This window comes from Mastomys coucha, unplaced genomic scaffold (genome assembly GCF_008632895.1).
Source record: "Mastomys coucha isolate ucsf_1 unplaced genomic scaffold, UCSF_Mcou_1 pScaffold22, whole genome shotgun sequence".
Lineage (NCBI taxonomy): Eukaryota > Metazoa > Chordata > Mammalia > Rodentia > Muridae > Mastomys > Mastomys coucha.
Genome location: NW_022196905.1, coordinates 8,081,562 through 8,094,575, shown reverse-complemented (window position 1 = coordinate 8,094,575; position 13,014 = coordinate 8,081,562). Strand labels below are relative to the sequence as shown.

Below are 13,014 nucleotides of genomic sequence, written 5' to 3'. Positions count from 1 at the left end.
AGTAGCCAGTTGAGGTAGGGAGAAGTAGCCAGCTGAGGTAGCACGGGCCCATTGTTTTTTCCATTTAACTTTTGTTGTCTGCAGAGTGAACCCAATGTATCTGTTGCGTGTAGAGAAGTTCTTTACACCTAGCTACGCCCTCAGAACTTTAGATTTATGTGTTTACCTATTTGTAACAATAACGACAAAAATTTTTTCCTTTTTTTCTCTCTATTTATTTGTTTGTTTGATTGATTGATTTTTGTTCTCTATCGTCTCCTGGTGAAGACATAACACGGTTTGCAGGGAATAGAAAAACAAATCAGGAGCTGACTGGGGAACGTCCTCCCTGTTGGCTGGCTGTTATAGTGCAGGAAGGTGCTGTGCAGAGGACAAAAGATGCCAATGGCCACTCAGAGAAGTGGACCCTACCTGCTACAGTGCAACCTGCCATGCAGTATGGACCCACAGGTACAGCAGTGCCAAGGTTGTTATGGGGTAGCCAACTACTTCCTGGCTAGATTGGAGGTCCACTTCACAAGAGAGGATCCATAGCAGATACTGTAAACCCGACCCAGCCCCATTGTCCTAGACCTCCTAAGCCTATGGGGAATGTGCTACTGCTGCTTTGCTAAGTGGTCATGCTATCAAACTGCCTTTCAAATACTTAGGTTTGTGTACATACATAAAGTAATACTGCTCTCAGCCTTGGGCCTTTCAGCTTCTTTATTCAGTGGTTAGCAGTTAAAAGAGAGACCCACTGTGTGGCCAAAGTGCTGAGAACAAGAACTGTTGTGTGCTCAGCCTTATATGGGACATCTCTATTAAAAGTATAATAAATACGGAATGGAGATACAGATCAACAGTTAGGAACATCTGTGGTTCTTGCCTCAGATGCAAGCTCAGCTCCAGCACTAACATGGCTGTTCACAACCCTCTGTAACCCCAGAGGCCCCCTGATGGGTTCTGCTGGCCTCCATGAGCATCATGCATGCATACAGTGCACATACATGCTTATAGGCAAACATTCATACACATAAAATAAAAAATAAATGCATCTGATTTTTTTCAAAAAATAATAGAGGCTAGAGAGATGGCTCAGCACCCACCTCAAGCAGCTCACAACCTCCTGAAATTCTGGCTCCAAGGGAACCAACCAGTGCCCTCTGCTGACTGCTGTGAGCACCAGCACTCGATGTGCACATACTTCCACACAGACATATACATGTACACATGGTTTAGAATAAAAATTTTAAAATAATTAGTTAAAACCAGCTATCTGTCAGCTCATTTATTGTTAACAAGCACTGTACTTTATGTATACTATATAAGGTTCCAGAACTGCTGTCTTTTAAACACAAGGACAATGAAAAATAAAATACACTTATTCCCTATCCTCATAGGCTTAACAAATGTCCTTGTTTTGAGAAAGGGTTCAGTGTGTATCCCACTCTGTGTGTGTGTGTGTGTGTGTGTGTGTGTGTATGTGTGTACTGCTATTCTGTGATTTTGAGACTTAGAGTTCTGCAGACTTTGACAATGGGGAGCAGATTCTTCTTCTTTGGAAGAGAATGTGATGTACTGAATCTGAGACCTGTGGGCTAATTCCTACTAGTCCAACTATCACCATAGCAAAGAGGTTTCCCTTGTCTATTTATATCAGCTATTATTGTAAGGTATTGGCTGCAGAGCTTAGGAGAGTGCTGTAATGGCCCTAACCATAGGGTACTTCTCACAATTATGAATTACTGAGTAATCTTGTACCCTATTTCAAACAATCAAACTCTTGAAAATGAAGTCTATGATAAGAGGCCAGTGCTAGGCTAGCAAATGCTTTAGCCACTTTCCTGGGCTTATCTGCCAATCTTTTATATTTATTTATTTATTTATTTATTTATTTATTTATTTATTTTGGTTTTTTTTGAGACAGGGTTTTTCTGTATAGCCCAGGCTGTCCTGGAACTCACTCTGTAGACCAGGCTGGCCTCGAACTCAGAAATCTGCCTGCCTCTGCCTCCCAAGTGCTGGGATTAAAGGCATGGGCCACCACCGCCCAGCTTTGCCTGCCAATCTTGAACTCCCTCCTAATTCTCAACTGCTGAGCTATATACAACAGAAGAAAGAACTTTACATGGTATTTAGTCTCCTGAGTTCTCAAAAATTCAAAGTTAGCTAAGTGTGGTAGCATATTCACTTAACCCCAGGTCTGGGGAAACAGAGCTGAGTTTGAGAGCTCCTTCTACCTGTTGCTCTGCTGTGTGCTTCTGATCACAGATGTGACATGTGGCAGCTCACACCTTTAAGCAAGCACTCAGGAGAATCTCTGTGAGTTCAAGCCAGCCTGGTCTACAGAGTGAGTTCCAGAACAGCCAGTGCTATGTAGAGAGACTGAGACCCTGTCTCAAAAAAAATAAAAATAAAAAATTAAAACCAGCAGGCTCCCTATCGGCACAGTCTCTCTTTGATTCAGAAGAGAACACCGGATACCCTAGAACTGGAGCTACAGATGCTGGGCTGCCATGCGGGTGCTGGGAACTTAACCCAGGTCCTCTGCAAACCCAGCGAGTGCTCTTCACCATCTCTCCAGCCCATTCTGTGTGGTGGAGACAAGATCCCAATCTACAGTTCTAGCCAGCCTGGAACCCATTTTGTACACAAGTCTGGCCTTAAATTTATGCGTTTCCTCCTGGCTCTGCTTCCAAGTGCTGGGATTATAGGGTATACCACACTCTATGCTCAGGGGTGATTCCCCCTGTATCTAAGAGAGATCCTGCAATTACAAACCCACAAAACTGTAGCTTAGAAACAGCTGCTAGGATACCTTCCTTTAACAGAGCCCATAAGTAAAAATCTGAGAAACAAACAGAGGCCCAGGTCACTGGGAGCTGATGAAAACCAATCTACTCGATTCTGTGGAATATTCAGCCAACATGTAAGTCCGATGGACCAATTAATTATCTGTAATTTGTTACAAATACAGTGTTTAAAGCTGAACTGTTAAATGGCAGGCAGCATTATCTAAGCAAAGAATTTTTCTCTCCCAGTCTATGTTCTAAGAGCTTGAGATTTTAGTACACAATGGGGGATAAAGGCAACCTGACATCAGCAGCCAATCAAGAGACACTTGTCTGCGAACAAAGATGAATGAAAACCAGGGGAGGAGCTGGCTCCAATTCCAGAGTCTAGAGGCCAAAACTACCTCCAGGGGCAGCCTAGCCCTGGCACAGGCTTGTGGCTCTATCAAGAAATTAAAACCTAGGGAGAGTGAATTAATTTTCTTATCTTCAACTCATCAATCACAAGTCTGTTAAATATTAATGTATCAAGCTAAGATGATCTCTGGTTCTCCAAGAGGTACCTAGGTTACAACTCAACTCCATCAGAAATTAGAAATGGGCTGAACAGAGAGAGAGAAAGAGAAACAGAGACAGAGACAGAGAGACAGAGAGAGAGAGACACACACACACACACAGAGACAGAGAGAGAGACAGAGAGAGAGACAGAGAGAGAGGTACCTAGGTTATCCAGCTCAACTCCAACAGAAATTAGAAATGGGCTGAACACACACACAGAGAGAGAGAGAGAGAGAGAGAGAGAGAGAGAGAGAGAACACACACACACACAGAGGAGAGACAGAGAGACAGAGAGACAGAACAGAGAGAGAGAGAGGAGAGGGGGAGACAGAGAGAACACAGAGAGAGAGAGAGAGCTATATTGACAGAGCACATACTGTGCTATGACAGTATTTTATCCTTTCTTTCTTTTATTTTTTCTTTCTGTTTTCCTTAGCACAAACTGGCCTTGAATTCTATATCCTCCTGACTCCACCCACCAAGATTATACATCACTATAGCCATGTGCTATTTTTCAAAATATTGCTTTGGAAAAAAACCAGCTATAGTAAATGTATATTACCTACAAGATTTAAATGACTAATTCATATGTTTAAATTCCATTAACAAACAGACAACTCATTCTGCAAAAGGAATTTTTTTAGACTTTAATTCAAAAATCAACTCAAGAAATGTTGTATTGGTGGTGGCCTGCAATTCGGTACTCAGCACTGAGACAGAAGAAATGCCATAAATTCTGTGAAACCCTGCCTCCAAAACCAGGAGAATACAATGTGTAATAAGCCAAGCATCAGAGTAAGTGCTGTAACCCCAGTGCTCAGGGCAGAAAGCAAGAGGATCCGTAGTTCAAGGTTATCCTCACCCACACAGCCATATCTCTTCTCCCTTTCTTGGCCACTGTGCGGTGTCCTTGCCCTCCCTTCCTCAGCACAGACTCCCACCATCTCAGAACCAGTTAATTCCTGCCAAGGGACAGAAGCAAAGGGCCCCCAATTTTCAATGGATTCAGTCTACAATTGATAATAAGTCCACGTACAGGATGCTGGAGAGATTGCTTAGCAGTTTAAAAAACAAAAACAAACAAAAAACCATGTGGGGCTGTACAGAAGACCTGAGCATGATTCCTAGCACCCATATAATACAGGTCCAAGGGCCCCAATAAGCTCTTTTTCTCTCTGGAACCCAGTTAAATTGCCTAGAGAAGAAAAACACCACATAACAGCAAGATGTAGCTGCTAGAGTTTCCTGCCCGCCGTCCGGATTCGCCACCGGAATAATCAGATTTAATAGGGCTTACAAGATTTTAGTTGTTGCACCCAGACATTGAGTTACCATTGTTTCTAAGCTAAGTTTGTGTGGCAAAGTGTGGGTTCACCTGATGTACACAGCAAAGGCTGTGGGGGCTTTGAAGCATGGTAACCGCCTGCCAGTAAAAACCTAGTGAGCTGGGTGGAAAGATTTTGGAGCTCTGAGTCAGAGAGTCTCCACGAGAGGCAGGCGGATTTCTGAGTTCGAGGCCAGGACAGCCAGGGCTATACAGAGAAACCCTGTCTCAAAATAACAAAAAACAAAACAAAAAAAAAAAGCTGGGCGGTGGTGGCGCACGCCTTTAACCCCAGCACTTGGGAGGCAGAGGTAGGCGGATTTCTGAGTTCGAGGCCAGCCTGGTCTACAGAGTGAGTTCCAGGACAGCCAGGGCTATACAGAGAAACCCTGTCTCAAAAAAAACAAAAAACAACAACAACAACAACAAAAAAAAAAACAAAAAAACAAAACCAAAAGAGAGAGAGAGAGAGAGAGAGAGAGAGAGAGAGAGAGAGAGAGAGAGAAAGAGAGAGAGAGAGTCTCCACGAGATAAAACAGGGCTGGCCATTGCCCTCTAGTACATGGCTGGCCAGGCAGCCAGGGCAGAGAGTTGCTGGCACAAGAGTGGGAACGTGCCAGTTTTTTTTTTTTAATATTTCCCACAACAGGTCTCCCATGACCTGCCTCAGAAAAAAATGGATGCTCCACCTGCCTCTGCCTTCTCTCTGTAACCCCAAAGGGAGGTCTTTCTTCTCTGCCGCCACAACCTCCACAACATGGCTTGTTTGGGTTTCTTTTCCTGGCATTATCTGGCTCCTCCCTCTTCATGTCCTCAGAAACTGGAAGTGGACCTAGAACATCACCCAAACCTCTCTCCTTGTCTCTGGGCCTGGGTAGCTGAACTCCACTAGGCCCAGAGCTGCAGCAGTGCTGTGCATGAGGAGATCCATCGCCCATGGTTACCCATCAGCAGTGTCAGACACAGCCCTGTGCGTGAGGGTGCGTGAGGCTGCTAGCACATCTTCCCGATCCCTGACATTCAGCCCTCTGTGAAGAGGAACTCTATTGGAGCTAAGGGTGGAGCTCAGTGGTGGAGAGCTTGCTAAACAGGCATGAGGAGAAGCTCTGGGCTCAATCCTACCTACACACAGGAAAAGGGGGAAAGACAGCTTTTTGTGTGCTTGCTGCTGTTACAGAGAGGCTAAACACTGAGGTCTCCCCTAGTGACACACCAGTGTCCTCTACTTTGCTTCCACATCTGTGTCTCCTGCAATAGAAATTCTTTCTCCATTTTTGACAGGTATGTGGCAGTGTTGAGATAGGTTCTAATGTACTCCAGGCTAGCCTCTAGTTGACTACACAGCTAAGATGTTGACACTGGGTTCCTAATATTCCTGCCTCCACCCAAGTAACAAGATGGCTGGTGTGAGTGACCTTTTCCTCTTGTGTGTGTGTTGGAGGGGTGTCTTTTGTTTTTCGTTTGTTTGTTTGTTTGTTTGTTGTATTTTCAAGACAGGGTTTCTCTGTGTAGTCCTGGCTGTCCTGGAACTCACTCTGTAGACCAGGCTGGCCTCGAACTCAGAAATCCACCTGCCTCTGCCTCCCAAGTGTTGGGATTAAAGGCATGTGCCACCACTGCCCGGCCCTTAAAGGTAAATTTTTTTTAAAGATTTATTTATTATTATACATAAGTACACTGTAGCTGTCTTCAGATGCACCAGAAGAGGGTGTCAGATCTCATGATGGGTGGTTGTGAGCCACCATGTGGGATTTGAACTCAGAACCTTCGGAAGAGCAATCAGCACTCTTACCCACTGAGCCATCTCGCCAGCGTGTCTTTTGTTTTTCTTTTTTGAGACAGTCTTACTCTGTACACCAGGCTGGCCTGCATGGTACTCTGTGGTCTGAGCATGCCTCAGACTCACAGTGATCTTCTTACATCAGCCTTTCAGGTGCTGGGCTTACAGGGGTGAGTTACCATACCTGTTTCCTAACACTTTAGTTATAATTTATTTATTTCATTTTATTTTTAGTGAAGGATTAAACCTGCAGACTAACAAAAGTGAGACAAGAGCTCTATTAGTAAGCTATGCCCCAGGAACAATGAAAGATCTGTTGTTGTTGATGTTGTTGTAGTTTTCTGAGACAGGAGTTCTCTGTGTAGGCCAGGCTGACCTCAGACCTTCCTCAGACTCCACACTTCCAGGATTATAGTCATATGTCCACCTGGTTCCCAATAGAGTTTAATGTTTTTATTATATGTGTATATATGTGTGTGTGCATATGTGTCTGTGTCTGGGTATGTATAAATAAGTACATGTGCTTTGGAGTCGAGAAGAGGGGGTTAGATCCCCTTGGAGCTGGAGTTGCAGGCAGACATATCTCATGGTTGCTGGGGATCAAATTTGGGTCCCTGGCAAGATTAAGAACTCTTAACCAGCCAGGCAGTAGTGGCGCACGCCTTTAATCCCAGCACTTGGGAGGCAGAGGCGGGGGATTTCTGAGTTTGAGGCCAGCCTGGTCTACAGAGTGAGTTCCAGGACAGCCATGGCTACACAGAGAAACCCTGTCGAGAGAGAGAGAGAGAGAGAGAGAGAGAGAGAGAGAGAGAGAGAGAGAACCCACAAAATCCAAACAAGAAACTCTAGTTTAAAAAGTTCTCTTTCCAGGCCGGAACGAGAGGAGCCAGCAGAGGTCCTGAGTTCAATTCCCAGCAGTCACACACATGATGGCTTACGGCCATCTATACAGCTACAATGTACTCATACACATAAAATAAATAAATCTTTTTAAAAAAAGTTTTCCTTCCTTTCTTCTTTCCTTCCTTCCTTCCTTCCTTCCTCCCTTCCTTCCTTCCTTCATTCCTTCCTCTCCTCCTTTTGTGTGTGTGTTTGAGATAGGGTATCTCAAAGTAGCCAGATTTGCCTCACACTAGCTAACCAGGTTGACTTTGAACTCATGATCCCCTACCTGACTCTCCTGAGTAGCTGAGATTACAGGAAAGTGACAGCAGGCCCAGCTCTGAGTTTTTATAAAATGAAGTGTGATGGGTGGTGGTGGCAACAGCACACACCTTTAATCAAAGCATTCCAGAAGCAGAGGCAGTCAGACTCTGCCAGTTTGAGGCCAGCCTGGTCTACAGAGTGAGTTTCAGGACAGCCAGGGCTACTCAGAAAAACCTTGTCTCAAAAAACCAAAAAAAAAAAAAAAAAAAAAAAAAAAAAAAAAAAAAAAAAAAAAAAAAAAAAAAAAAAACCCAAAAAAACAAAAACCCAACAACAAAACAAAAACAAACAAACAAAAAGCAATCAAGTCTATAAACCATAATTTTCCTAGGCAGGAGAATAGACAGTTTGTACATCAGACCGACAGTGATTTCTCATTCATCAGTAAAGGAATCAGGAAAAACAAGGAAGGAGGCGATTTAGCAGAATTGTTCTTCAAGGTGACTTGGAATAACCTTTACTTTGTTAATTTGAGACAGAGTCTCACTGTGTAGCCTGTGTGCCTGAGCTCACAGTGACCAAGATGGCCTTGAATGGTCAGTGATCCTCCTTGATTCATGGGAGAATTTTCCCAGGGAAACACAACACACATCCCAGAAAGGAAGCCTACAACAGACCAAAGTAATAATCACACAAAGTCTAGCTGGAGGAAACTGAGGTTTTACTGTGGTTACTGACAAGAGTATGCATGAGAGCCTTCTTACAGGAGCAGAGATGTCTCAGAAAGAAAGAGGGAGAGAGAAAGAGAGAGAGAGAGAGAGAGAGAAGCAGCTAGATATATGGATGGTTAAGTCATTAAGAGCTCATGCTGACTTTGAAAAGGACCGGAGTTCAATCCCCAGCACCCACATTCAGTTTCAGGGGATCTAACGTTCTTTTCTGATCTTTTCAGGCGCCCACACACATGGCACACAGTTACATACACACACACACACACAGAGAGAGAGAAATAAACATAAGATAAATCTTTTTTAAAAAGCAGATACATCACCAAAGCCCACCCCAAAATAGCTGAGGATATAGCAGCCTCAGGCCTGGAGCTGCCTGCAGGCCTTGATCCCAGAGCTTGGCTCTCTACTGCTCCACTGGGCAGTGCCTGCTCCCTAGATAGTTGTTTATTCTGTCTATAGCTAGCTAGTGAAGAAAGAGCCTTGGAGAGTCTTGCTAGTTTCCACCTTCCTAGACATAAGTCTTCCTCTCCCTCCTGGAGAGAGAAATCTATTGTACCATATCACAACCTTTGTAGGTTTTTCTTTTTTCTTTTTCTTTTTTTTTTTTTTCCGTTTTTCGAGACAGGGTTTCTCTGTGTAGTCCTGGGTGTCCTGGAACTCACTCTGTAGACCAGGCTGGCCTCGAACTCAGAAATCTGCCTACTTCTGCCTCCCAAGTCCTGGGATTAAAACGCCTGGCAGGTTTTGATTTTTCAAAACCTACTTTAATAAGGGTTCTTAAATGTTTCAAACTCCCTTTAAGCCCACTACCCAGCATAGGTAGTAGGAAAAGAAAGGTAATAGGAAACAGTTGTGGACCGCTTTAAAAGTAGTTCTTTGGAGTGATTCCAATCTTTGTTGTCTGAAGTTCTGTCCTTTAGCAAAACACCAACACAAAGCAGTGACAGCTGCAGTCCAGTCCACTTGGAATCACCACTCATGACTCAGCAACAACAGTTCAGTCCAGAAGAAACCGTGAGGCTCACCAAATAGGCCTGAGTCAGCAGAAGCACAAGAAGTTGCCAGAATATCACCAGAAGTTCTTTGGTGAGTTACTATCTGTGAAGTCATGCCAAGAGAAGACTAGCAGCGTGATACAAGGTGAACCAATGCCAGAGCCTCCTCCACTGTCTGTGGGGTCATATTTATATTCTTTCTAAACATCTCATGTCCACTTCAGCAAAACAACTCTCACATGTATCTGCTTCAACATTCTAAACATCCTTTCACCTATCTGCCCCAGTAAAACATTGTATGACATAACTGAGTTTACAAAGAAACCAGAAATTTCCACTTCAAACCTTTTCTTTTTTTAGATGATTTATTTATCTATTTATCTGTGTGCATATGAGTTTGTGTAAGTGTATGTGCACATGTGTGTACAGATGCAGACACCTGAAGGTATCAGGTATCTTGTCTATCGTTCTCGGCTTATTCCTTTTTTTTTTTTTTTTTTTTTTTTTTTTTTTTTTTTTTTTTTTAAGATTTATATTTATTGGGGCTGGAGAGATGTCTCAGTGGTTAAGAGCACTGACTGCTCTTCTGAAGGTCCTGAGTTCAGATCCCAGCAACCACATGGTGGCTCCCAACCACCCATAACAAATCTGACTCCCTCTTCTGGAGTGTCTAAAGACAGCTACCAGTGTACTTACTTGTAATAAATAAATAAATCCTTAAAAAATTTTATTAAAAAAAAGATTTATATTTATTTATTATATGTAATTCACTGTAGCTGTACTTCAGACACCCCAGAAGAGGGCGTCAGATCTCATTAGGGATGGTTGTGAGCTACCATGTGGTTGCTTGGGATTTGAACTCAGGACCTTTGGAAGAGCAGTCAGTGCTCTTAACAGCTGAGCCAGCTCACCAACCCCGGCCTATTCCTTTTTCAATTATTATTTTATTTTTATGCATATGGAATGTTTTTCTTTATGTGTATCTATTTAGTGTATCTGTGCCTGATGACTGCAAAAGCCAGAGGAGGGCATCAGACTCCCTAGACCCGGAGTTACAGATGTTTGTGAGCCACCTCGTAGGTGCTGAAATTCAAACCTAAGTCCTTGTGCAGAGCAGCCAGTGCTCTTAGCCACAGGGCCATCTCTCCAGTCTCTTAGCAGAGTTTCTACCTGAACCTATAGCTCATGTTCTCTGGGCTGGGCTGAAAGCCAGTAACCCTAAGAGATTGTCTAGCACCAGCTCCACTCACACCTAAGTACGTATTGAACACACAACTTTGTATATGGCTGTTGGAATCACAACTCCAGTCCTCGTGGTTGTGAAACAAGCACTCCTAACTGCTGAGCCAACACTCTACCCTCAACTCCCAACTTAATTTTTTTTTTTAACCTTCATTTCAAAGTTTATGTTGTAGCACTTTTCTTAAATATCATGTGAACTTACTGATCAGGACTGTTTATAAATGTAACACTTGGCCTGTGTGTAAGTGTGTGTGTGTATGTGTGTGTGTGTGTGTGTGTGCACAAGTGTATGTGTAGTCATGGAAACCAGAAACCATGAGTCACCTAATGTGAACACAGGGAACAAAACTCTGGTCCTCTGAGACAGGATCTCACCAAGTAACTCTGACTGGCCTGGAACTTGCTATGTAGACCAGACTGACCTTAGACTCATAGGGATCCACCTGCCTCAGCCTCCCAAATGCTGGGTTAAAGGTGCTGTCACCAAGTCTATCCCTTTTAAAACAAAAACAAAACGAAAACAAAAACCAAACCAGTACGTTAAGTGAAGAAACACATTGTCTAACTGCATGCTCAGAAAACTGTCTCCTGCATGTGAGGAGCCTTTTCTGTATGGATTTGGTTCATTTCCCAGTGAACACGCTGAGACACTTCTTTGGGATTAGCCCTGATGCTCTCCTTATATAAGTAATAATACAATTTTAGCTCTCAATTGTGTGTATTGACTTTGAGTCTACTGAGGGGGCACTATGAGGAGTTGGGCTACAATTATCAATTATGCACTGATCAAAATCTTTAGAATGGAGCAGAGGGGGCTGTGCCAGATGACACCTGTGTTCCTTGCCTTCAGGAAGCTGCCTCAGAAGTTGGGGGAGGCGGGTTGGTGGGAGGGAGGCAGTGTCCAAATTTCATATGTATATCTCATATGCTGGGTTTGATTTTTAATTTTGAAGTAATAAATTACTATGACTAGTTGCTATATTTTACAAAGTATCCCAACGATCGGATAGAAATGTGTTGTAGTTAGGCTTGGTAGCACACACCTGTAAACCCAGTACTCTCTGTAGGTGAAGGCAGAAGGCTCTCCAGTTCCAGGCCTGCCTCAGCTACAGGGTAAGACCCTGTCTCAAAACAAACAAGCCCCAATAAGTAGATGCCTTTGCTCTGCTTGAACGCCAGTGTTTATTCTTAGATGGAACCGTCCTTGGGGACTACAGAAATGCTCTTTTTGGAGGAAAGGAAGTTTTAAAAATAGGGGCGCAACAGTGTGTGTTGTGAACTAACGGGCTGAGCAGGGAAAACCCAGGTCCAGAGCAGAGAGGGAAGGCTGGGGTGGCCAGCCAGTGGCGGGAGTGGACAAAGAAAGGAAACCCAGAACAATAGCTCTCCTCCGCCTCTGCTCCTGGGAGGGGTGGCTGCCTCAAGGGTGGGATTGACTCAAAACAGTGCGTCGCGGGGATTAGAAATTACCTCGCAGAGGCTTTTAAATATTTTCTGTGAATTCTAAATGTGGCTGTGGGAAGAGAAGCGGCTCCAGGACCAGGCGCTTCTTCAGGCCCCACTTTCTAACTTCGCTGCCAGGAGATGGGGTCGCTGACCATGGCACCTCACTTAGTCTCTTTCTTTGTTTTTACTTAGTATTTTTTTTCTTTTTCTTTCCTTCCTTCCTTCCTTCCTTCCTTCCTTCCTTCCTTCCTTCCTTCCTTCTTTCTTTCTTTCTTTCTTTCTTCCTTCCTTTCCTTCCTTCCTCCCTTTCTTCCTTTCTTCCTTTCTTTCTCTCCTCCTCCTTCTCTTCCTCCTCCTCCTCCCCTTCCTCTTCTTCTTCTTTTTTTTTTTTTTAACTTAGAATTTCACATAGCCCAGGCTGGGCTGAAACCTACTCTAGCTGAGAATGACCCTGAGTTTCCTGATCCCTTGACTTCTTCCCAAGCACTGAGATTCCAGACAGTGTGCCACCACACTCCCGTGGTTGCTTGCCAATTTCTATAGGAATCAAATTTATCAGTGATGTCATAAAATCTTTTCGTTGAGAAAGCTGCTCTTAAACCTGCACTCTCTAGTGCACTCTCTAGTGAGCTAGAGAGATGGCTCAGTGGTTAAGAGCACTGACTGCTCTTCCAGTGGTCCTGAGTTCAAATCCCAGCAACTGCATGGTGGCTCACAACCATCTGTAATGGGATCTGATGCCCTCTTCTGGTGTGTCTGAAGATAGCTACAATGTACTCATACATATAAAATAGATTAAAAAAAAAACAAACAAAAAACAAAAAACAAAAAACCTGCACTCTGCACTCCCAGTACTCTGCAGGCAGAAGGAGGAACATTTCTGCAACATTCAGGTTGGCCAGAGCTGCAGAGCAAGATCCTGTCCAAAAGAAGAGAAGAGGAGAGAGAGAGAGGAGGAAGGTTGCTCTGTTTTGTTGTTGTTGAGGTGTGGTGGTTTGGTTTTTTTTTTTTTTTTTTT

General features: G+C 43.7%; 1 long non-coding RNA gene across 1 annotated transcript in view; it reads right to left on the bottom strand.

Moving 5' to 3' along the window:
- Positions 1–13,014, bottom strand: part of LOC116071064 — a 55,011-nt gene that overhangs the window by 15,328 nt on the left and 26,669 nt on the right. The gene's annotated exons all lie outside the window — the stretch shown is intronic.